We start from the raw sequence: 25,142 nt of genomic DNA, 5'->3' as shown, positions 1-25,142 counted from the left end.
AATGCAAGTGTAATTAAGTTAGTAGCTCTATTTTCTCTTCACAAAGCCATTTTGTTACTTTAAGTTAGTGTGAATTGCCAACCAGAACCCATTTTACTTACGTAATGGGCTTGACTTGATTTTAATCATTGTGCGAAGCGCGATATCAACCAGAATGAAGCAAAACTTCGAAATAGGATTGCTAAAACAATGCCTAAATGCCTATTTGGAGATCAACGGAAAAGGGAAGTCATTTCAGAGAAGGAGAAAGTCATTCCATTTTTGATTAAAAATTAAAAAGACACATTTTCTTCTTTGCAATAACATGCTCCACTGAAATTGCTCAAAATAAGGCTACAAGGATGTATTTAGAAAGCAAATAGGCTCAATTTTAATTTAATTTTGACTTGTGTATCCTGAGGTTCCTTTATCCTTACTTATCCCTGCTCTCTCTTCCAGCACTGAAAGACGACCGTTTTCAGATGGTTCTTTTCACACCGCGCCTGGTGCGGATCACGTTGACTAACGTAAGTGTATCTGACGAGGGTGGCTACTTCTGCCAGCTCTACACCGATGACACACACCACCAGGTGGCGACGCTCTCGGTGGTGGTGCCTCCAGAGGTGCCTACAGTGGAGGTGAAGACGGAGGCGGTGGAGGGTGGAGAGGTGGAACTCACATGTGTCTCCCCGCGGAGCAAACCTCCGGCCACCCTGCGCTGGGTCCGAGATCGCAGAGAAATCATGAGCGAGTTTAATTGAAATGTCGCAATTATTGTATTATTTACATTCAATGCGGCCACTTTTATATACTGTGAAAGACACATAAGCCCAATAATCAGCTTTTCATAAAAATCCTTCACATGATTGCATATTTGCTTTGTCTCTTTGTCAGGCTCTCTGTCTTCGTGGTAAATGTCATGCATTTCGACTAATCTCTCTGACAGCCAGGAAGATGCGCTTGCTCCTCTCCCCATGTGTTTGCTCATTGGCACATTTTCCCCTCTATTGCTTTATGTCACTCTATCCAATTTCAAATGCATCTGTCCATCTGGGTCCCTTCGGATGTGTGTGCAGAAAAGCTTTTTTGTCACATACACTCCTACACACACACACACACACACACACGCGCACACGCACAGAACTGGATCAGGTGCGGCCCCAATCTGTGCCTTTTATTCCTTTTCTGTCAACTCTACCTCTACCTTTCTCTCCGTTCTTTTTCTCACTGCCATCATATTTTCTCTATCTTTTGTTTCAGCTTTACTTTTTGGGCTCGAGAACGGAAAAAACACAGAAAAAAATGACAAAGACACAGAAACAGGAAAAAGAGAGCAGGAAAGTGCAGAGTGAGATTGTGGAAAGCAGCACTCTATCAATGATGGCGCTCTGCAAAGTCGTGGCGCAAGTGTCTGTCTGCGACAGATTCAGTACGACGGGCTCAGTTTGAATTTAGACTTCTGAGTCTGCCGCTGTTTAACCGTGGAAATAATTTTAAATGCCTGCTTGATCAAGGATATTTAAGCGATATCCTTATATAAACGCGTTTATGTCAAGCAATGTGCGTTTCTGTTAATTCACCAAGTAACACGCAGGCTGACAGCCAGTCTAGACAAATGGCACAACTTCAAAATGCTGCTCGCATATTCTGGTCTGGAACGACACTAACACAGACAAGTGGGTGACACAAACATTAAAACTGGCCTGTGCTGTAACACCAGTGTTGCTCATGTCATTGTATTGTGAGATGGTACCTTTGAGATTGGATCCACTTGGGATTGGGACCAATAGCACGGCTATTATTAACATATTGTTTATTAGTATTCATAAAGCAGACATTCTAGATTACTCATCCTACCCAGGACCTAAATGTATTAATAAGCAGCAAATTAGGACTTTGAGGCAAAAATCATAGTTAATGGTTTTGTTAATTGCAAGAATTGGACCTTAAAATAAGCGGTGACCCCTTTAATTAATGAATGACTGACAATACTGTTTTTTTACATTTATTTGTATAGGTTTACTTAAAAATATATATTTTTAGTTTACTTAATCAAAAATACATAAATCACGTAATACTATTACGTTTAAAAATGTACTGACCCCAAACTTTGGACTTTTTTTTTGTTCTTCACATAATTTTTCCTATTAATTGCTCACCCTCTTGAACCTAGAGTGATTGGTTGCTGTTAACATTATTTAATGAATGATGATCAAACATGATCTGACAATAAACAATTCTATGTTCAGAAATTAGTGCTAGGCAACAATTAATTTTGATTAATCACGTTCAAAATAAATGTTTTGTTCATGTTATAATTGCATGTGTTCTGGGAATATTTATTATGTATATAAACACATACATATAGTATATATTTTGAAAATATATGTTTTTACATGTATATATTCATATTCATATAATTTATATCTAAATATATTTAAAATATAAACATAAAATAATTTTCTTGAATATAAACTGTATGTGTGTACTTATATATGCAGAATAAATATGCACAGAATGCACACATATATTATGTACACAAAGACTTGTAATTATTCACAATTAATTGTTGCTAAACACTCTTATAAATGAATATTAACCCAGATGCATGCAGTGAAAGTACAGCCTGCTGCAGTGGCTATGCATCACCCTGGTTTCCCTGACAAAAACCCAATAGGATTTTTTGAATTGGCTTTTGGATTACTGCGAGAAAATAAACTCTGTGACCAACAAAGTTTATGATTCATACATGTTTCATAAAGTTAATAACTGATCATCTATCATCACAACAACTTTTCTGAATTTTAAAGCCTAAATACAGTCGCCCCAAAAATGTAGGCTATAAACGGCTTTAAATGGCCGTAAATTTTGCTACCTGTTAGCACCTGCCTTGTTCAAGAAAAGTAAAAGCTGTTAAAAACCAGAAGTGCCTATAACTGGCGTACTTTATGCTGTAGAATAAAATGTGAAAATATCTTGAGCTCACATTACAGACCTTAATTTAGGCATTTAACCCCTTTGACTTTGTTATGATGGAACTTGAAATCCTCAGAATCATGTTATCCCTATGTTTATTTTCAGTTCATGATACCTAATATATTAACTACGGTTAATAAATGAGTCAGTATCAATTTAAATAAGAGAACACATATTCACTATTAAACAAGAGTCTTCTCTCAGTACGCTGTGAATTTGCTGCTCATTAATAGTTCAGGTATCGGCTTGGGTTAAGTGATCTAGAGTGCGGTCATGCACAAGCATGCATTAATACATTACTAATAAATAGCCAGTGTTCTAGTAATATGCATGTTAATAAGCTGCTAGTTCACGAGTATCGTGATTGTACAGTACAATATAGTATATAGTATAATAGTGAGAACTGGTCTTTGAAATAAACGGTTACCAACGAGTCTTATTGTACATTGTTGTGTTAGAAGCTTCTCCGAGGCTGTTTGCGTCTTAAAGAAAACGTCGGAGCGGTCCAAGAGCTGGTTATGACTCAGAAATGATTTGTTTCTATGGCAATGCTCATAACACCAAATAGGATCCGTTCATAGCTTTGTTGTCAGTCACAGCAGAATACTCAATTGCTTTTCACATTTTATGCTCTTTCAAAACAAAGCACAAAGTGAGTATAAAATTACATATCAAAGAGAAACACGTATCGATTTGTTTTAAGCGCTGCCGTCTCGGTTGTTTTTATATGTAGTCATAGCGGTCAAGTGATTGGCGCTTTCTGTTAAGTTTGACAAAGGCCGAAGAAGAGTTTTACAAGTTGAAACCCATAATTGCAGTAATCTTCATAAATCTGTAAACTCCGTTCGACCTCCACGCTCTATCGACCTGCACTTCCCTCTGTCTGTTTCATCACCCCATTACTGCCCTTCACTCGCCCCTTGTCGTTTCGTTTTTCATCATCAAATTAAAACTTAATAGTCTCCGAAGGATAATAGAGCCTGGTTTGCGAAATCGATGTGTGTTGCTCAGCGTGTCAGATTCATACAGTTTGAAATGTAATCGGGGGGGCAAATGTGCAATCCTTCGTCTGAAAGGTATGCAGATAGTGCCTAGCTGAAATGTGAAAACACACACTGTTCCAAAGCGCGAGGCGACTGACTTCTGTTCCTCTCTTTTTGGTTCAGGTGTGATCTCTCAGCAGGAGAACGGCAAGACCGTGAGTGTTTCCAACACTATCCGTATCCCTGTGGAGAGGAAAGATAACGGAGCGGCGCTGAGCTGTGAGGCGTCTCACCCGGCACTCGTGGGGCAGAAGCGAGTTCGTCACTACAGCCTGGACGTTCACTGTGAGCCAACAATGCCGTCACGTTTCTATGACTACGCCATATTAGACTGATTAACGCTTGTTATTAGCTCGCTGAAGCCCCATCTGTTTAAACATGTTCACTTGGCAAGCCTCTAACAAGGTTTGTTTGTTTGTTTGTGTTACATCTTGCCTGGTATGATAAAGGATGAAAGACAACAGTATCCCATTACACACCACAGTGTTAACAGAAATCTGATACCGTGGAAGGGTTTCAACCAATAAAAATATCTAATATTAACTTTACACAAGGACTCCTCTCATAACGCTGCTGTAAAAATCGGAAGAGCTTTGCTCTATAAAAAGACAGCCTAGTTCAAATAAAATTTAGTGAATTGCTGTTGTTACCCACAGTGAGTTTAAATCATACACCTGCTTGGAATGAGTTGAGGCAGCTTGATCTGTTATGAAACCTGGGAGCTGCAGCATTTTAGAGAGCATTTTTATGCAAAATTATGATTATAAATATTTCATTTAATGCTAAACAGTATTGCATAACCATTCAAAAGTTTGAGATTGGTAAGCTTTTGAAAGAAGCCTCATCCTGGCTGCATTTATTTGGTCAAAAATACAATAAAACAGTAATAATATAAAATATTACTACAATAAAAATGTGTTTATATATATATGTATGTATGTATGTATGTATGTATGTATATATATATATATATATATATATATATATATATATATATATATATATTTATTTATATATATATATATATATATATGCAGTGCACCCTTTTTATATTAACATACCTTTAATATAAGTATTTGATACACTTATTGTACACATAATAATTTTTATTGTACATTTATATAAAGTTACCATCCTGTAATTTATTTCTGTAGTTACATCTGTATTTACCTAAGCCTATAACCAACAAAGGGTTCTATTTTAAGGATTTTTTTTTTTTTAAATAGAATATTTTAATGTTTTTTTGTTACCTGCTGTAATTTCTGATCAATTTAATGCACCCTTGCTGAATAAATGTATAAATCTTTTACAAAGAATTAAAAATTGACCAAACCTTTGAATGTCGAAAAGGTCAGTCTAAGATAAATCTCTAAAAACAGAAAATGATTAAATTCAAAATAATTTTAAAAGTTTATAAATTGCACTGGCTGTGTTAAAATCAACTGTGAATCCCAAGCAACATTCAGTTATACACTGAAATATTTATTCCAATGCAATAATTTCCATTTTTAGTGCGTGTGGCAGTGTGTGTTCACTAGACTTTGTGACAGAGCTCTTTACCAGTTTTATTCCCTCTCTCTATCCTTCTCTTTATCTCTGCAGTTGCTCCTGGGTGAAAATCATTCCCCCTCAGGGCATCCTCCGAAAGGAGACTCCCTCAGTCTCACCTGCTCCGTTACCGGCAACCCACTGTGAGTGTACAAGAGCATGTGTGTTTTTCTTTGGAAATGCATCTGTCAGGTTGCGTGTGGGAGATTTTGATGGATGTGAAAGCGCGTGTGAAGTTCTGTTTCTACATGTGCTTTAAAAACTAATCATCTGAACTGGTCCCACAAGAACAGCTTTTATCTTCTAATGCTCCAAAATGCTTAAAGAGGATCATCTCAATCCAGCTCCAATAAAGTATAACTGCTCAGAACAAGAATGATTCTGCATCTGTACAAGAGGAGAACAGCCTTCACTCCGTCCTCTGTTCCTTCTTGTATCACTCGCTCTCATTATTTCACCTTCAATTTCAATTTCAAAAGTACACAGTAAAAGCAGTGACTGGAAAACTGAAATAAAAACGTATTGTATGTTTATTATTTTCTAACAATTGCTGCTACCTTTATTTATTTATAAAATAAAAAGACATATTTTATTTTAGGAATTAAATGTATTTTGCAGTAAAGTTGGAGGTAATAAAACAAAATAAACTTTATATGATATAATATAATAAAATAGAACAAGTTGTTATTGTATAATTTTTATGACACTAATAGCCTTTATTTATAAATAATAAAAAATATGTGTTTTAATAAATATAAGTAGCGGTACAGACTTGGAATATGATGGAATAAAATAAAAAATGGAATGGAATAAAATTAAAAAATTATAGTGTATTATACATTTTATTACAGGTAATACCATTATTTATTTTGTTTTAATTAAAATTTATTTATGAAGCAGCACTGGTGGTCATTGATATAAATGATAGTATGCAATAAAATAAAAGGATAAAATGAGCAATTAAAAAAAAGAGATTAATGAACATTCAAATGAAAAATATCATTGCTACAACAGATGCAAGTGTTTTCCGGCCAATTTTGGTCAGTTGGAATATAGTTTTGCCAGTTTTTCAAGGATATTTCTCTATTTTCGCACTAAATATCTTATACTGAAGAAGTGTCCCTCTGTCAACCTCACCAATGTCACACTGAGCACAGGCGCTTTTTTCCTTCAGAAGACATGTTTGTCTCAGTTTTTTTTTTCTACGACTCGACTGTGGTCACTGAGCCTCTTCTCCTAAGAGCCTGTGAGCAGAAAGCCATTAAACCTCTCCAGAGCCTCGTAAGGAGAGCGCAACAGAAATGAAAGATGGAGAGATAGAGAGGACGCTCGAGCTGCCACTCATTTTGCACTGAAATGGGGAAATGACAGAGTGAAGGAAGGAAAGAAAGAAAGATGGGCTCCGAGGAGTTTTAGCTAGGAAAGAGAAATGAAAGCCAACTTGATTTATGCGGTAGGGGGAAAGAGAGTGTGAAACGTGTAAATGTTTAATTGTAGGGGCATGTTTGAAGATTACAGAATGCGGTGATGAGAAATGAGAATAGACTGCCCACCCACAGAGAGACCGGCTCTCCGGATAGGTTGAGATAAATGAGTGTATTGACGGGAGGAATGAGAGATGGATCCAGATGCCGCTCGACGGTAACTGAACTCACAGTACACTGCCTCGTGCTGCTTGGTTATAAAGCCATTACCATCATGTTCATCCGACATTAATCACCAATTAAACACAGTCTGCATTTGTTGGAGGGTGTGTTTATTATTCCTCAGTGCTCTGGCTGGCTCATCCTTGGTGTTTGTGTGTGTGGTACTGTATGCCGAATCCTGTGAGGGCTGTAATTAAACGTGTCCTGTGGGATTACGGTGGGTGATGACGTAGACTTGTCTTCCAGCCAGGGTGGATGAGGGATGAAGCGTTTCACAGGCGGTGGGCTCAGAACTGAAGCCTCAGGCTTTTTGCCCTACAGTTTCCATGTATCTCCTGCTGCTTTGGATCACCTCGCAGCTGTTTGTGTGTGTGTGTGTGTTAGGTAATCTCCTACTTTCATGCTCTTTTGTCTCTGTCTGGCTGGTATTATCTGCTAGGACTATCCTCTGTTCTCTATTCCTCTCTTCTTTGAAAAATATCAAGTATGCAAGGGTATGTAGAAGCAGTTAAAATATTCAGACGTTCTTAAAATGAGATAAATGCAATCACGAGTAGATTATTGCTTTTACAAATCCAGGACGGTAGTGTTCAGCAAAAATAATACAACATTTTATTCTATTTTAAATTATTAAAAACTTTTAGCTAACAAATTGGTAAAACCTAGTGTTTTGAAAGATAGTGGCTAAGACTGGTAAAGATTCAAAATTACTGTTAATTAGTTCTTGAGGGCTGCACTGTGATCCTTAAATAGAATCTTTTAATGTCATGTAATAGTTCTAGTTTCTTAATATGCAAGACAGGCTTTTAGTATGTGAACTTTTTTTAAACACTTAATTACATTGTAATTGCTGTCTAAATCATGGTACAAATGTATGATAATCATTTTTTTTCTACAAAAAATATAAAAAAATAATAACTGCACAGGGCACGTATTGTGTATGGGGAAAAATTTAAAGCTGTAATACACTTGAGCTGTTTTTTCTTTGACCAGTGTATGCATCTGTGTGTTCACAAACAAAGCAAATGGCTTTATGAGTCACTGAATCATTCTTTTTACTGATTCATTCCAAAACACTGAACCAAAAAGCAAGAAGCAAGTGAATGTCTGTGTCCAAAGCTTTATACTTTAAATAGGTAGAAAGTAGAGTAATTACTTTGCAACCATTAAAATCTATCTTGTTTTAATGCGTGTAGTGTGAGTTTAATCTGGATGTGGTCCGCTAGTGTCAGTTGTATAGTTTCACTACCATTCACAAATCTTCTCTATGAGGATGAGTTAGTAATGTGTTCGTTAGATGCATACTTCATATAAACAATAAATACTTAATTTAACATGCTTCTCCGAAAACAAATCCCATTTTACACAAATAATGCACATTTAAAAATAACTTTGTTTTAAGACTGTTTAAATTTTTTAGCAGACGAAAATACTGATTAAGAATTGTTATTTCTCCCCCAAATCCTTTTATGTCTTTTTCATCTTTTTTTATATGATCTGATTTCTGTTCTCTTTCGTCCCTGGTGCCTCATTATTTGCAGAAGATTTGCTTTTCAAGCTTTTCTTTTAACACATTGTTCCTTCTCTGATAAATTCTTGATTGCTTCTTTAATGTAATGTCTTCTTTTGCTGTCTTTTTCTCTAGACCGCGTGACATCCAGTGGTCGCGAGTGAATGACACTCTTCCTGATAGGGCGGAGAAAACGGGCAACATTCTCCATATGTCTCGCCTCAGCCAATCACACAACGGCACCTACCTCTGTCAGGCGCATAATAATTACGGCCGTGCAGCCGATCACTACACACTTCTGGTATATGGTAAGAAAACATACGTCCCGGTCACATGACCCCTTCTAAACTACTCGGTGCAGTCTACATTTTGCATCTTAGTATGTAGGCTTTCATTCGAAACCTGTTTTCACACCTTACAAAAACCTTATTCCATGTATATGCATGAACACCTACACTTTCTTTTCCGCTCAAGAGCAGCGTAGGATCTTTTTAGCTACAGAGGTGGTTTACTGTGGCTTTGATGCGACAAAGTAGTCTAGTTCTCCCACCATGTTGTGTTTTTTTCAATCCTCCCCCTCTCGCCCAGCTCTGCCCCCTGTGGTTGTTCAGGGTACTGCACCTTCTAGCTGTGTCTGTAGACCCGCAGGATGTGTGATGTATTTTGAAAGAGTGCAAGAAATGAGATCCCCAGAGGTCTTCCTCCTTTCTTTCTCTTTTTCCTCCTCCTTTTTTTGCATGGTAACGACAGCCATCAAATACGCACCTTAACGAGGCAGCTCGGAGAGCGCAGGTGGGGTGGGAATGTCATCTTTCATCCCGCTTCTATCCTTCGCTCCTCTCTCTTCCGCTGCGTTCTATCCGTGGTTTTGTGTAGGTGAGCCTCTTAGCTTTGAAACACCTCTGCACTTCAGAAAATGTCCCAGAATCCCTTTCTCTGCCTGTTTATTCTTCTATCCTTCCCCCAGCATTCTCCCTCTTTTACTTCCTTTATTCACTCCATCTTTCCTTACTTCCTCCTTTAATTGTTCCCTCCTTCCCTCCATTTGTCTATCCTTCTTGTTTCTTTTTCTTTCTTCATTTCCTCCTCCCTTTGTTTCTTTTATTAATCCATCCTTTTAAGCTTTCTTCCTTATTTTATTAATGGTTTAATTTCCATCCATATGTCCATTCTTCCTGTTTTCTTTTTTCCTTCGTTGTCTTTTCTTTTTCCTTCTTTTCATCCATCCTTCCATTTTTTTCTTTCCTTCCTTCCTTCCTTACATTATTAATTGATTTGTTCCTACTTCCTTCGTTCCTCCTTCCTTCATTCTTTTTTCTCCTTTACTTCTATTTTTTAACATGCCTTCCTCTTGTCCTTCATGTCCATACCTTTACATTATTTACATTCTTTTTTATTCCTGTTTTCATCCTTCCCTCATTCATTCATTTCCCATTTCCTTCCTTATTTTTCTTCCTTATTTCCTCCTTTCCTTCCTTCCTTCCTTCCTTCCTAATTTCTTCCTTTCACCTTTTCTTTTCCCCTTCTCCCTCTCTTCATTCCTGTATTTTCCACTCCTTCTACGTTCCATTCTTTCTTTGTTTCTTCTTTTGTTCTGTCCTTCCTTAATTCCTTCCTGCCTTTCCTGTCTTCCTGCTTTCCCTAACTCATTTCTTCCTTTCTCTTTCTTTCTGTCACGCTCTTCTACAAAGAACACAGACCTTCCCATTTAATGTGTTTGTGTGGGAGTAAATGAACAAGATTTGGTGTTAACTCTCAGCGGTATCAGTGTATTTAGGCTTCATCCGCTGGAAATCCCATGCTCTGTGCAACTAAAAGAGAGAAATAGCTGACTGCTGAATGCTGACAGAGGATGAGGACAACCACTGAGATGATGAGTCAGCAGTCACAGTGACACGAGAGGGTGGAGGAAGGCTGATCTCAATATCTCGCTGCTTCTCACTGACAAACTTTTTCTCACTGATTTATTTTGTCTAAAGTGACCATGAAGTGCAAAATGAGGAGCAACCAGCCAAATACGAATAGAATGATGAATATAAGCTGGAGGAGTGTGAGAGCAAGACAAAATGAATCAGGGTGATACAGATAGGGAAATGAGGAAGGCAAAAAGGACAGTGGAGGAGGAGATTTTGTTTTTCAGAAATTTCTCAATTTGCGCCGACTGATATGCAAGTGTGTATTTACCACATGGCTCAACAGGTACGCCTGTCTTTGCTGCGTTATCTCTGTCTGTCTGGAAACTTTTACATTTGCATATATATTTGGTACACACTTTTTTACCAAACCCACCTAAGAAGCATTTTAACGTGCTACTACTTTTTATATTTTTAAATGTATCTGTGTGGGTTCAGGTTTTGCCTACACAAGAACTGCTAAACCTGAAATCACCTACGTTGTAGGCAGCAGCCAAAATGTATTAAACATGATAAATAGTGCTTTATAGAACATACAAAAATGCTAGATTGAACTCTTTAAATCTCTATTAACCGTTGTGTAAAGCAAAGCAAATGTGAGTGTGCGTGCGTGTGCTCAGACCTCTACACATGCGGCTTGTCCAGCGGTCAAACGGTCAGGTCAGGACAGTCCCCTGGAGACATGCTTATGTAAAACAGCAGCAGTACTTACCCACGATGGACCTCGCTGCCGATAAAAACCATTACAATCGAATGACCTCAGAGAGCCACCGAGATTGAAATGAGTGAAAGGATGGATGGAGAAAGAGATGGAAGGAGAGCCATCGTCGCTCGCAGGAGAGAGAAAAAGATGTAGCGCGGTAATGAGCTGTGGCTCTAATTGGAAGAAACAACATGGGCACTTAATTAATGAAGTGAAACTCAGGAAAAGGAGAAGAAAGCGTGAGCAAGAGGGGATATAGTAATTGAAAATGTCATATTTTACCTTTGGATAGTCATGACAGGAATATTAAGAGTGGCGAATCGAGTGAGTTGACGACAGAGACTTGGCCTTTGAGCTGAGAGGGGAGAGGTAAGAGACTGTGGGATTTACGGACTCTGTATGTGAAGGATTAGAACAACTTGAAGATCTGCCACTCTCTCTTTCTTTGGTGCTATAATGTGGCACAAAACCCAGAGTCCCAAAAACGCAGAGAACAACATTGCTGACGTGACTCACCCAAACATCTGTGTGATGAAATGTTTATCAGCTTTCAGCCTGAGCCAGAAAGATGTAGAGGAAGCAGGAAAGGAGAAACGCCTTTTAAATGATTGGTTTTGGGAAAAGTGCAGGAAAAACAGAGAAACGTGATGAATGAGAGAATGGGAGCATCGAAAAGAGAGGAGAAAGGAAAGAGGGACAGGAAATGTAATGCGACAAAAGGATCCGAATGACAGAATAGGGCAAGCAAAAACTAAATTCGGTCATTATTTACTCACCCACATGTCATTGCCAACCTGTATGGCTTTCTTTCTTCTGTAGAGCACAAAAGGAAAGATTTTAACTGCCGCTTTCTGTGCAATTACAATAAATTGGGACCGAAGCTTTCAAGCTTAAAAAGGATCCAAAAGCTCCATAAAATAACATTAAAGTCATCCACATGATTTGTGTGCAATACTCAAAGTCTTCTAATATACTGTTATTATGTGAGAAACCGACCAAACCAGATGTGTTATTCACATTTTTTTCAAACTTTATTTATTTTTACATGCTGTGATAATGCAAAAGCAGTTATTTAGTTTAAGAATAAATAATTTGAATAATAAAGTCTGTGTATCATTTCAGTGATTCCATTGCACTGGTTCACAAAATTGTCTGACCGGTTTGTTTTCTGAATTGTTTTGAGGTTCTAGTTTGACTCAATGATCCGATCACATTGGTTCATAGTGACATATCAATTGATCCCAATGTTTGCATAGTTTCTTACACAAATCAATAGTAAGTCTACATAAGACTTGAAAATAGTCGTGTGATCAATATTTATGCAACCCATATGGTCCATTTGAAGAATGTCTCAATTTATGTTGGATTAAAAGCTTTGGAACAACATAAGAGTTTGTTAGTTAGTAAATGATGACAGAATTCACATTCTTAGGTCAACGGTCCATTTAAGATTAGCTTTTAAAATAATTATCCCTTTAAAAATGTTGTTTAAGGAAACTGTACCTTTAAATATCTGGACTGTTGTGTTTTAAATATGAGATTTTTGCCTCAAAGAAAAATAAGAGGAATTGAGAGAAGAGAAATGAGGGGGGGATGATTAGCTGCCCTCCTCTTTCTGAAGAGTCATGGTGGTCTTGGAATATTGATCTGCGTCCGGTTATTGAACGGTCTGGTACCAAGCTGTTAATCCTCAGAGTGTTGTAGCCACACACACACACATAACGGAAAACTGTGGTGCTGCTCTTTGTTGCATAAAAAGTCGGTAGACCCATATGCAGATGGAGGAGAGAGTAGCTGCGAGGCTGCAACAGGAATGAGATGGGGCGAGAAAGAGCGATGAGGCTAGTGCTTATATTAGAGGTGTGGAGGATGGTGAGCAGAGCAGTAAGATTGATGATCTTTGGGACGGAGGGATTGAAGATTACAGTGAGAGAGAGAGAGCTGAGCCCGGGGTGCACAGTAACTGCAGTATTTTGCAGTGGTGAGAGATGAAAGGGTGGAACAGGAAGCTGCTGCACCCTGCTGGCTGAAGATGTTACCCGCAAAGAAACCCTTGACCCGGCAGAGGGGTGTAATTCATGAACATCGCGGTCATCTTTTGCTCACGCACTCGTGACACTCACTCACACACTGATAGGCCTCGTTTCGCATGTGTTTTCCCCTGCATGTGCTTGTATGTAGCTGCAGTAGTTGGTAAATAACCCTGTTGTAAATCCATTCCCTTGTAGTGTCTGTCCTTCCCAAATCTCATCCTGCCATCGCTCACCCCACCCTTCCATCCTCCAGCTTTACGAAGGAATACCAAGGTAACCCTCCTTCCATTCACCTCACCTTACCTCATCTACATTGCATTATTCACTTCCCTTTTACCTTTCTTTTTTTTTAAGCTTGTTTATTGCACCGTACTTTAGTTTCGCATGACTGCATTTACATTTCTTTTTTTCCCCTTCTGACTGTTTCTGTTATTGTAGCTGTAAGAATTATGTAACGACCTCTGCTGCGATGGCTAACCTCTTCATTTGTGTAATGAGTGGCACTTTTATTACAGGGCTTGCAAACTGAGCACTGTATTAATATACATTTTTTTGGTCTTCTCATTCTTCTACTCGAGTTTCTGCAGTTATTTTTGTTTGCTTCATTTGTTTTGCTAATTATTTTCTTTGTAATTTTAGCCTTATGCTGCCTTTCCACTGGATGTGACAAACTATGAAACCACAAGTCATTCATTTCCAAAGAGGCTCTCACAGCATCTGTGTGGAGTTACGTTCTTCTGCAGAATAATTGGTTCTGTTTTATAATATGTGATTGACCATATGATATAGAATATTCATATGTTCAACGTCATACATATTCTATGGGATGAAAACCTATTAGTAATTCTTGAGACTTTGTCCACTACTTAGAATGGATAAAAAACTTGTTAAACGCTATAGCCTTGGAAAACCCATGTTGACAGCGCTTGAATACATTCAATGGTTCAAGCAACTTTTATTGAAAATCTATAATGTCTGGGGTTTTTTTTGTGGTTGTGAATTGCTGTCAGCCCGTCGTATAATCTGTTTTTGGTTATTGTAAAATTTATATTTGTTTAAAAATTGAATTCAGTTGTGCTGTTGACGTCACGGTGCATTCATGCCATGTTGTAATTACAGTAATTACTATACGCAACCCAGACATTCTACTTGAAACATTTTCATGCCCTCAGAATTATGCTTTTCTATTTCAACTCTATTAACAGCAACATGATTTGCATCTGTGCAAATTAAGTAATCAATAAACAAAGGCCCAGAAAAAAAACAGCTCTTATATAACTGCCTCTTTAATAGACTTTTAAAGTTTATTTAAATTATTTAGAAGCACAGTTGGTATTAGTTGTCCAACTCTGAGCTACATTAAACTGTATTGTGTCTATCATTTATTTTCCGATTAATCTTGCATTTAAGACGTTTACGTAGTCAATTATTGGAATTTTTGAACTGAAATATTACAAGATAACTACTTAACTACTATTGACTGCTGAATTCACTGCCATTTGTAATGATTCTGTGTGAAGCTGCATGAAAGGTGCAAGTTGGAGCTATTAGAATTAAGTCATTTAATGAGGATATGAATGTTTTATTATAGCCTCATAATTATGGAAATTTTGATAGGACATGAACACATCTTTATGTTGGTAAAATGTTCAGCATTTCTAAATGTAACTGACTGATGACATCATTGTGATACACTATAGATAAAAATATTGGGACACCCCCTTTTAATGAACAGGTTAGACTACTTTAATAATTTCCATTAGTCCATATCTTAAGGTTTCAGTATGATATGATATTCTTGTGTGCTTCTAATTTTATAGCAACAGTTTGGACAGGACCCTTTTTTTATTGTACAATGCCTTTAAAAGAAATGACTGATTGAATAAGTGTGGAAGAACTTCACAGGTCCGCAGAAAACCCAAGTCCTAATCAGGGGGCGGACTTAGCCATTCGAAAAAAAAAGGTCCCTTTGAACCGCCTTGGGCCCCCAAAAGCCAAAGGCCCCCTGAAATGCTTGTCATGAGAAGCTTATTAAGTGCGGACACGTGAACGGTTGATGTTTATGGTGTTTGTTACCACGACAACTGTCTGCGGGTCTAAATTGAATGTGCTTCGTGCATCCTGCTTGTAGCAAATGAAAAATGATGCATCTGAAGCTGACTGCCACACGAGCGTGAGGTCTCTCTTCCCCGCTGCGCACACTCCTCTCTCTCTCTGCGTCTGCTCTGTTCAGCGAGCTGCGCTTTCAGTTGAAAAACACATATGCTGCTTCTCTAATTTTACATGCAAGTATTGCTTAAATAACAGCACAGCTATTGTATTTACCTTATGTGTAGCTTATGTGATTTTATCAGACGACGGCTTATAAATTAGGATTAACATTACGGAAGGTAGAGCTGGTTATGTAGAATTCAGTGATTATTACACATTCACCCCATTGTCCGAAAACAGAAACACTAAAACATAGAAATGAAAACAGTTTTATTGAGAATTTAGCTGCATCAAAATGCAGTATGTGGGTAAAGAGAGGAAAACAAATGTAGTAATAAATAATAAATATACCTTTTGCATGTTCAGAACAAGCCATCTGCTCTGTCGTGTGAAAATGTAGCCTAGGATATGTGTCAGTAAATATAATACTACGTAATAAAATATTTTATACTTCTGACTCATCCGTTTTCTTAAAAATTGTTTAAAGGTTGTATCTCGTAGGGAAATCAGTTGCTATTTTGTGGTCTACAACATTTAAAGAATAATAGTGTTTGCTAAATTAATACATTTCATGGAGGCTAAATGAAAGAATCCCATAACATGTACATGAAAATGCCAAACACTACACAATTACGGGCACCATTGAGCAGCTGCAATTATCACAACAAAAGGGAAACTCAAGGGTGATCTAGATGTTTGTAAATGTATAGGACCCATTCCTGTATTTGCCTGGAGCCCCAAATTCACTAAATCTGCCCCTGGTCCTAATCCCAACTGAACACCTCTGGCGTGACTTTAAATGCAGACCTCGAGCCAAAAGCCCACCACCAAACACCAATGACTTGTACATACACAATATGGACAGGAGTACTGGGACACTGCCTTTTTTACAACAGTAAAAGGCACTTCATAAACTGTGGCAACAAAAATTGTATTTAAAAAATTGTATTTTCATCTCTGTTGCAACAGTTTTGAAAGTGTCTAAAATGACTGTATTTATATGTACAAGTCATTGGTGTTTGGTGTTGAGTTTTTGGCTCGAGGTCTGCATTTAAAATCACACCCGAGGTATTCAGTTGGGATTAGGACTTGGGTTTCTGCAGACCAGTCAAGTACTTCCACATTGACTGAATAAATAATTTCTTTTTGAACCATTGCCTTATACGCAGAGGCATTGTCATATAAGAATAGGAAAGGTTATAAAAGCTAAAAGCGCACAATTCCCTAGAATTTCATTATATGCTTTAACATTAAGATTTGTGCTTGAAAATTACTAAAGTAATCAAACCTGTTCAATACAAGGGGGAGCTCCAAAACGTCCATATAGTGTATGTGCATACTGAACTCCAGTTGTGCTGCATCCCAGTTTGCAATCCATCCTAAATAGTATTTCACATTCAAAATGTGTCTGTCCCGAACATGGTATGTTGAAATGAGCACCCCGGAGGTACCTGGATGGTCTGTTATTTCCTGTGAAAATTCAAAGTGCAGAATATTGGCTAATACTGACCTTGACCCATGGTGCGCTGGGAGATTGCAAACTTAAACACAAATAAAAGGTGTTACAAAAACCAAACTATAGGTAGGCGAATTGGGATGCAGCTTTTTTTAACATGCATTCAAAAAACTACAAAGACAGGACATTAGGCTTACACTCATCCATCTGCGTTGCACATTACTGTCAATTTCTGTCTTTTCCTTGTTTCTTTCTTTGGTTTCACAGTTTTTTAACCAGTTTACCTTATACTTTAACGTTGCTGTTTGCTGACTTGCAGGCACTGCTATTTCCTTCAGGAAACGCAAATACAGTTTTTTAATTGTCTTACACCTCATTCTCCACCTCAACATATGTGAATTCCTCCCAGACGGTTCCATATGTTTTCTCCCCCTAAATCGCCTAGCTTCTCATCTCCTCGTTTATGTTTTGTTTAATAATGTTCCTCGAGATGCGTGTGCACACAATCCTATTGTCTTCCAAGTGCCCTTGTCATCTGAAGCACTAACGCTGCTCTCCAGAGGATCTGCTCAGCTGCTGCTCCTTGTTTTTCTTTCGAATTTAAGAGTGTGAGAGCAGATGAAGAAACACATGCTTGAAGAGAGAGCAAAAAAAAGACACAACGACCCCTTAAAAGAGGCCCGGCTCTAAACGGCGTGGCTTGTTGTGGGATGTGAGGTCAGGTCAGACGAGAAGCTCTTGATCCTCCCACCTGACAGAACTACTAAGAGACTTCACTGTACTGCGAGACATCAGGATCACGCAACACTGCACAAACCTCACACAGCAGCTCCAACACACTGACCTGCAGAAGATATCAGATGCATTTTCTAACATTTCCATTTCATGCACCTCAAAGTGCACAGTCATTGAATCTACGACGCTTTATCTTTATCACTTTCTGTCTCACATACACCTTTTTGTCATTTCTTGCTCTGCCTCTTTCTGACTGGCATTGTTTGCTGTCTTCAGTCTCCAGTAAAAATTGAAGGGATAAAGACTGTGTTTTCCAGAACAGACTAGAAGAGAGAGACAATTGCAAGTAGAAGCGAGAGGCGCTCTTTAATGTCACCTTCTCAGCACCGGATGGCTGGTTCCCTGAAAAGTGTTCATGAGGCAGGGAGCAGCGTTAATTTTTCACAGTCTCTGAAACGGACTCCTAATGAAATGTTACTCGACAGCCTGTTCAAAGGCGACCTCCCTCCCTCAAGCTCTCCCGCTGTTTCTAAAGCATTTGCGGTGAAGGTGAAGTGTGTAATTTTTTTTGATGTTTAAATACTTTCTCCTATTCAAAAAATGTATATGCAGAGACAGCTGTAAGTAAAGACATTTTTAGGTTTATTTCCCTCGAAAAATGTAAACACTGGGGGTCTGTGGTTAAAGCATTGTTTCGTTTGTTTGAAAATTTCGACCACGCGGCAACGTGAGCTCAACCAATGATGTGAGCTTGGGGGCGGGGTTATCAGTTTGGCTTGGAATTTTTTTTGAAAGCAAGCATTATTACACACTTCACTTTCGATTTAATATATGTAACATATAAACTATTTACTCAATCTGGTTGTTCCAGGTTCATATGCTATTCTTTGAAACGCAAATGTTTGAAGAATTCTTACACAGCTCTTTTCGATACAAAGAGGGTTTATAGTGAACATGTACAGGGATAATCCACCCAAAAACAAAACATCATTGTCATCATTTACATTATGAAATAATATATGTTGTGGAAGTCAGTTGTAAACTTGGTGCAATAAATACTTACATAATTTTATTTAGTTTAATTTAAGTAATTCTGTTATGTGCTTTAGTTAATTTTATTATATACTTATATAAATATCACATTTTTATTTATTTCAATTTTTATTTTTATTTTTTTAGTGTCAACTTTAGAACAACATTATTATTTTCCTTTAAGTTTAGGTTTTTCATCTAATATTTTTTTCAGCTTCCCTTACAATTAACAAAAAAGAAATGTAATAATTTTATTATCTGATAATAATAGCCTGCATTGTAAGTTTTACCCTTTTGAAGATTTTAGAGTGTAACAGCTTTGGTCATGAGCCGCAAATTTGTCCTACATGTTTGGGACTAAGTGAGGGTGAGAGAATGAGGACAGAATTTTTCATTTCTGCCCGAAATATCCCTTTAAGATTTGGTCTTCTCTTGTGAAAAATAATATAACTATACTAAAACAATATACATGAAATGCTAAGTATACGAAGATATTTGCATATTTATGTGCTTAATAAAATACTCTGCTTTCATACTTTCTGCTATACCTTAAGTCTGCTAATTTCTTAATATTAAGCCTGAAATATAACTAATTTTATGCTTAATATTAAGAAATGAATATTGAATGTAGAAGTAGTACTCAAATAAAGTTTAATTATAACTTCCATAAGCCTCTAGCAGTATGTCAGTAAATATGTTAATAGATAGAGCTATACTTAGTATGAAATAAATGTATTTTAAATATATAACTTTTTTTCAGGCATGCATAAAAACATTACTTATTGGTGTTGACTTTTTCCCTGCAATCAAACACACAGCACTTTCCTTCCTCACTCTTTCTTGGCATTGTTCTCATTTTGTACGTCCCTTTCTCTCTTCTGCTCTCTCTCTATCCGTGTCTCTCTATTTCTTTCATTCAGTCTGTCTCCGTCTTTCCTATTTTGCTTTTCTACCCACCGCTGTGTGCTGTAAACAGGTTGTTAAATATTTAAGGATGCTGTCCAGTCTCATGTGTTGATGATTCTGAGTGTCTGTCTGCCTCTCGCTGTTTCCTGTCTGTCAGTTTAGGTAAAACTTTTACTGTAAACTTCACACACAGGCTCCGGTGGCATCTTTCCTCTGCAGTCATTGTCTTTTTTAACGAATAAAATGCGAGCAATAAAATAACGATGGCGTTTTAAACGTGATATATGTGACTTGTTTTGAGTTAAAATGCTAAAGTTTGTGTGTTTGTGTGTCTCAGACCCCGGGGCAGTGGTGGAAACCCACAGTGCTGTTCCGTATGCAGTGATCGGGGGCATCCTGGCTCTGCTGGTCTTCACTGTCATCTGTGTGCTCATCGTCACCATCTGGTGCTCCGTCCGACAGAAAGGTGACCTCCTCTCTCCACAAACACTTAACCTGTGCTGACACACTGACATGCAGCACCTCACCTTCTCAGTAACAGATATCCGAGCGCTAGAGAGTGTGTCTGGGGAAGATAAAAGCTGGTTCGCACTACACCAACATCAACCAGGTTCAGTCACTCATGCGGTTTGTTGAGTTTGGTGCAGTGAGAGCTTGCAGGAACAAGAATTGAGAAAAGGACAGTTGCGGTTGGTGTTATAAGGTTGGGCTGTGCAAAGTACTAAATGGTGGTTGAAGAAGTTTTTTACTGTTTATGCTGCAGTGGATGTTGAGTAAATTTAAAATGAAGATCAAGATGTGAGGATGAATACAGGGTGTATATAAGCAGAGTTTTGTTCCGTTTCAGATGGTGTTTTTGTGACATGTTCACTATTTTTCAACAGTATTTTGAATATTAGTTACTAGCGCTAACAATCAAAGAATTTGCTTTTGTTCCTTTGGAAAAAAAATATTGCTCATAATTCAACAAGGACAGATTTGTTTGATCAAAAGTCACAATAAAGACATTTATAATATTATGAATCTTATGCATTTCTAAAAATAAATGTACTTCTTTCTTAAGCAGCACAATTGTTTTTAGCATTCATAACAAGGTGCAAATTAGTCGATTAAAATGACTTCTGAAGGAGCATGTGACTCTGAAGCGTGGAGTAATAGCTTTTTAATAACTTTGCCATCCCATGAATAAATATTTTGAAATGCATTTAAAAAGAATATTTCACAATATTACTGTTTTTAGTGTATTTTTTTAATCAAATAAATGCAACCTTGGTAAAAAATGTAACTTCTGAGCATTAATGTTTTATTTAAAATATTACTTTTAGCATTTTACTGCTTCTTTGTTTCTGAACAGCATTTAATATTTAGGAAAATGTCTTTTGGTTGTGGGTAAAGAGATCAAAACTGTTCAACGTAATCGAATTGTAGGTTACTTGTATTATCTTTTGAGTTAGGGAACTGTTGTGTTAAACCAATATCGCAACGCTGATCATGTTAGAGATTTTGATCATGCCGCCCACCCTTAAGGTGATGTAACAGATGAGTGGAAAAGTCAGGAGGAGAGAATAGTCGGTGTAGGTGTCTTCTCTTTCTTTTTTTGGTTTCTGTGGGCACGTCTGTATTTGTGTAAATGTGTTCAAATGAGGACGGATAGAAAGAAGGAAAGAATGTCTTCAGAGGACTGTACCAGACCTGTGATATAGAGATGTAGCCCAGGAAATGTGGGCACGGCCCTCATGTTTAATTGCCTTTTTCATCAACCGTATCGTGGCGCATCTATAAAGAAAACTTAATTACTCAGCCCTGAACTCTTTAAGAACTTCTGGCCATCTCGGTGTGTCACCGTTTCCAATACAAATCATGGCACCCTCAAATTGGGGCGGAGACAGAGGCGGGGAGGAACCCGAGCTCAGCTGCCAGTCAAAGTCACATGCAGTTAGTTCAACCATCGGTGCAGAGACAGAGAGCATTAGGGTTGATCCTGTCTAACCTTGGGGTGGCTGGAAAGGCAGAATGGAAGTGATTAATCTTAGGGCAGAGGAAGAGGTACATTACAGCTCTGATGCATTGTGCTGGTCCTGAGCCGGCCACGGCATCACTGTTTTTAATGGCCCCATCAGCCTTTGCTGTACACTTGCATTTTAGCGAAGCAAATTGCACGTACATATAGATCGATTTTTTTAATTAAACGGTGTCGTGCTGGTGCCACAGAGTCACTTCTGCCCGAGTTATTTCAGTTATTTGTCTCACAGCCACAGAGGCAAAACCATTGTGTCATATAATGGTGTGAATAAAAAGGTCGCACGCTACCAAATCGCTGACTGTGCAGCAAAATGTCAGAGGTGATTATTTCTAATGAATTTACTGAATAATTAAAAGTTGATCTGCATAAGTTCCCCTCAATTACAGTGAGATGACTTTTGCTGGCCCTGCAAAAGACACTGCATCTGTCAGAAATGTGATGATGAATGTTTAGATGTGTGCGATTTAATAAAACAGCATGAATCCCCAGGGGACAGTTTAGTTTGGAGACACGCTGATTGAGGACACCCGAGTATACAAGAGGGGACGTGCAAACGTTATATTGATTGTTATGCATACAAATTAGAATACACTGAGAATACTTCAGAAGATAAAGTATTTATGAAGGGCCACCAGGGGCCAGGTATCATGTGGGTCAGTGTTTTTATGTGTAATTGTTTGGTTAATTAAAATAAAGCTGAAAATAATATTTAAAAAAATTATATATATACATATATATATCTATATATATATATATATATATATATATATATATATATATATATATATATATATATATATATATAATATATGTAAAAATTATTTTAGAAATAAAATAAAATTGTACTAAAATTACTCAAACTAAAATAATATAAAGTTAAATAGAAATATAAAAAATTACAAAAGCATATAAAATTTTAACAAAATTAAAAACTAAAGTGAAACTGTTCATTTCAAATATTAATTGACATTAACTTATAGCAATTGCATAAAGGTGAAAGAATGAAAACTATTTTTATTTGGCTGAACCATTCCTTTAAGATTTCTTTGTTTGATCTTGTTTATAATAAGTATATAAATATATAACAATTGTGATGTGATTCATCTAAAGTGTGTAAATCAAATACTAAATAATTCTACAATAAAACTGATACAGAGAAGTTTTCACAAGGCTTACATCTCAGGTTTTTGTTTTTGTCAAAATCTAATTGTGTTTTTATGTGGTAAAAAAGTCATAAATTGAATCCTTAAATGTATTTAGTCCTGCTGTTAATAAATGTTGTTGTATAAAAAGTGAACACAGATCACAGAATATATTCAGTAAATTATATAATGATATGAAATTATATAATAATAAAATCTAAACCAGAAGTGAGACATTTTTTTCATACATTTTTCATCACATTTTTATTGGAGGTGTCATGTTTTAAAAAAGAATAATTAAATACTTGCCCCAGTCCCCTACTAGATGCAAATCAAATCAATAAGAGACAATAATTAAAACAACATTAAGTTTTGATAGAAAAAAATATCCAATGGCAAGTATAAACCAAATTCTGATGAAACTGTCTTCTTTCTCTCAAGGTTCATATTTGACTCACGAGGCCAGTGGGCTGGATGAACACGGTGAGGTTCAGGAGGCGTTCCTCAACGGTAATGATGCCAGTCAGGGCAAGAAGGAGTACCTACTGTAGCGACCGCCCTAGAGGAGCTCTTCGGAAACACTGGACCACTACAGAGTGCACATCGCAACACACACTGTTCCCAAACAGACCCACACACCACCACTGCGACAACCAGAGGGAATCACAATCGTGCCATATGAAGTTGGAGTGGGAAGGAGAGGACGGAGACAATAATGGAGCGGGGTGGAGAGAGCCGAAAGGAGAGGATAATTATTATGATTGAAAAGCCGTCACACACACTCTTTCTGTTTTTACTTGCAGAATCACGATAGACAACTAGCCATAATTGTAGGACCAGGAGAGAAAAGTGTCCATTCAAAACAAGCCGATCCATAACCGGGTGAAACAGCGTCACCGTGGGAAGCCTCAAAGGGCTTATGAGCTATTGAATGTCCCAACGTGAGCAAATTGAAATTCCCTGCATTTGCCAAAGCGTTCGGGTCTCAGAGACTGAGCTGGTAGACAATAAATCCACCAATGACAGCGCTGAGAGCTCAGAGCCGTCCTCATAAAGTATTCATCTGCGCTTTTCATCCGCAGACTCCATTATCTGCTCACGTTGGCCAATAACCTGTTGACTTGTGAAGAAAAGTTCCTCTGCTTTGATCCTCTCTCGGTGACTCTCTGTTTCCCGCTCTCCGATACTCCTTCCTCTCCCTCCGCTATCTCTCCACTATTGTTTGTTAATAATTAAGGGATTAGACATGTTCTCTTTTATGAGAAGAATGAATTGGAGCGGACCGCTCACTCTGACGCTGTAAAAAGGGGCTTAATTATCGCGAAGAGTCATTGGAAACGTGAAACCGCGAAACTCGACTTGGGTGAGAAAAAACAGGAAGGAGTTTGCAGAGAACATGTCAGAAATTTCAATATTTTTGTTTCGTTTCTTTTTCAAATGCTCAACACGAAAACGCTTACACAATGAAACATATCTCTAAAGTCATTATTTGTATGAAAAAGGCTACAAAGTAAGTTAAATGACTCTTTTAAGAAAAAGAAAAAAAAACACATTTACTTTTGCGCGCATTACCCAACGATGCTATCGTACTAACACAGAATATTAGCTTAGAGGTGCAAAACTGAACAAACTACTGTTACGTCATCTTTAAAAAAAAAATGCAAAATTCAAAAAAATATATATTTCGTTTGTCTTTAAAAAAAAAGATATCAGAGGTCTTAATTGTTTTTAATAATTATTATTTGGACTATTATGATCGTTGTTATTGTTATTATTATTATTCTTACTGTTATTATAATTGTAAATGTTATAAATTGTATACTTCCCATGCTTTAGTTTTACCAGTAGAAACAGCCGTGTACCCACTTTTCTCTCTCCTCTTTCATTCTCTTCTGTCCTTCTTGATCCTCTTTGTGTCTTTCCTTCTAGTTGTCCGTCTCCTCTTCCGTCTTTCACTTCCTGTTTATTTTGTAGTCTTTGCGTCGCTGTTGATATAGCTAACTGTACATCTTTATAGGGGAAAGATACCAAGCACGACAAAATAAAAAATACTTAAAGATTCCAGTGTCAAAGACTGATTTTCTGACTTGGAGAAGCTGACACAATCAAGTTTCGGCGGTGGCAATAAAGGAGAGCAGCAAGAAAAAAGGGAGGATATTTTAATTAGCAGAAGCAGCCAGCAGAGATGAAAGCTGTGTGACTGAGATGATGAATCATAAGGCTCCTATGACAAAAGTGCAGAGACACCAAAGAGAGAAAGCAGGTGCATTAAAATAGGACTCCTCC

At 37.4% G+C, this 25,142-nt stretch overlaps 1 pseudogene; it reads left to right on the top strand.

The window, feature by feature from the left end:
* Positions 1-24,524, top strand: part of LOC122334774 — a 29,304-nt pseudogene extending 4,780 nt beyond the window's left edge.
* Positions 24,525-25,142: the final 618 nt, after the last annotated feature.

This window comes from Puntigrus tetrazona, unplaced genomic scaffold, assembly GCF_018831695.1.
Source record: "Puntigrus tetrazona isolate hp1 unplaced genomic scaffold, ASM1883169v1 S000000643, whole genome shotgun sequence".
Taxonomy (NCBI): Eukaryota; Metazoa; Chordata; class Actinopteri; order Cypriniformes; family Cyprinidae; genus Puntigrus; species Puntigrus tetrazona.
Note: the sequence above shows the minus strand (reverse complement) of the source record. Positions and strands in the feature narration are given on the sequence as shown.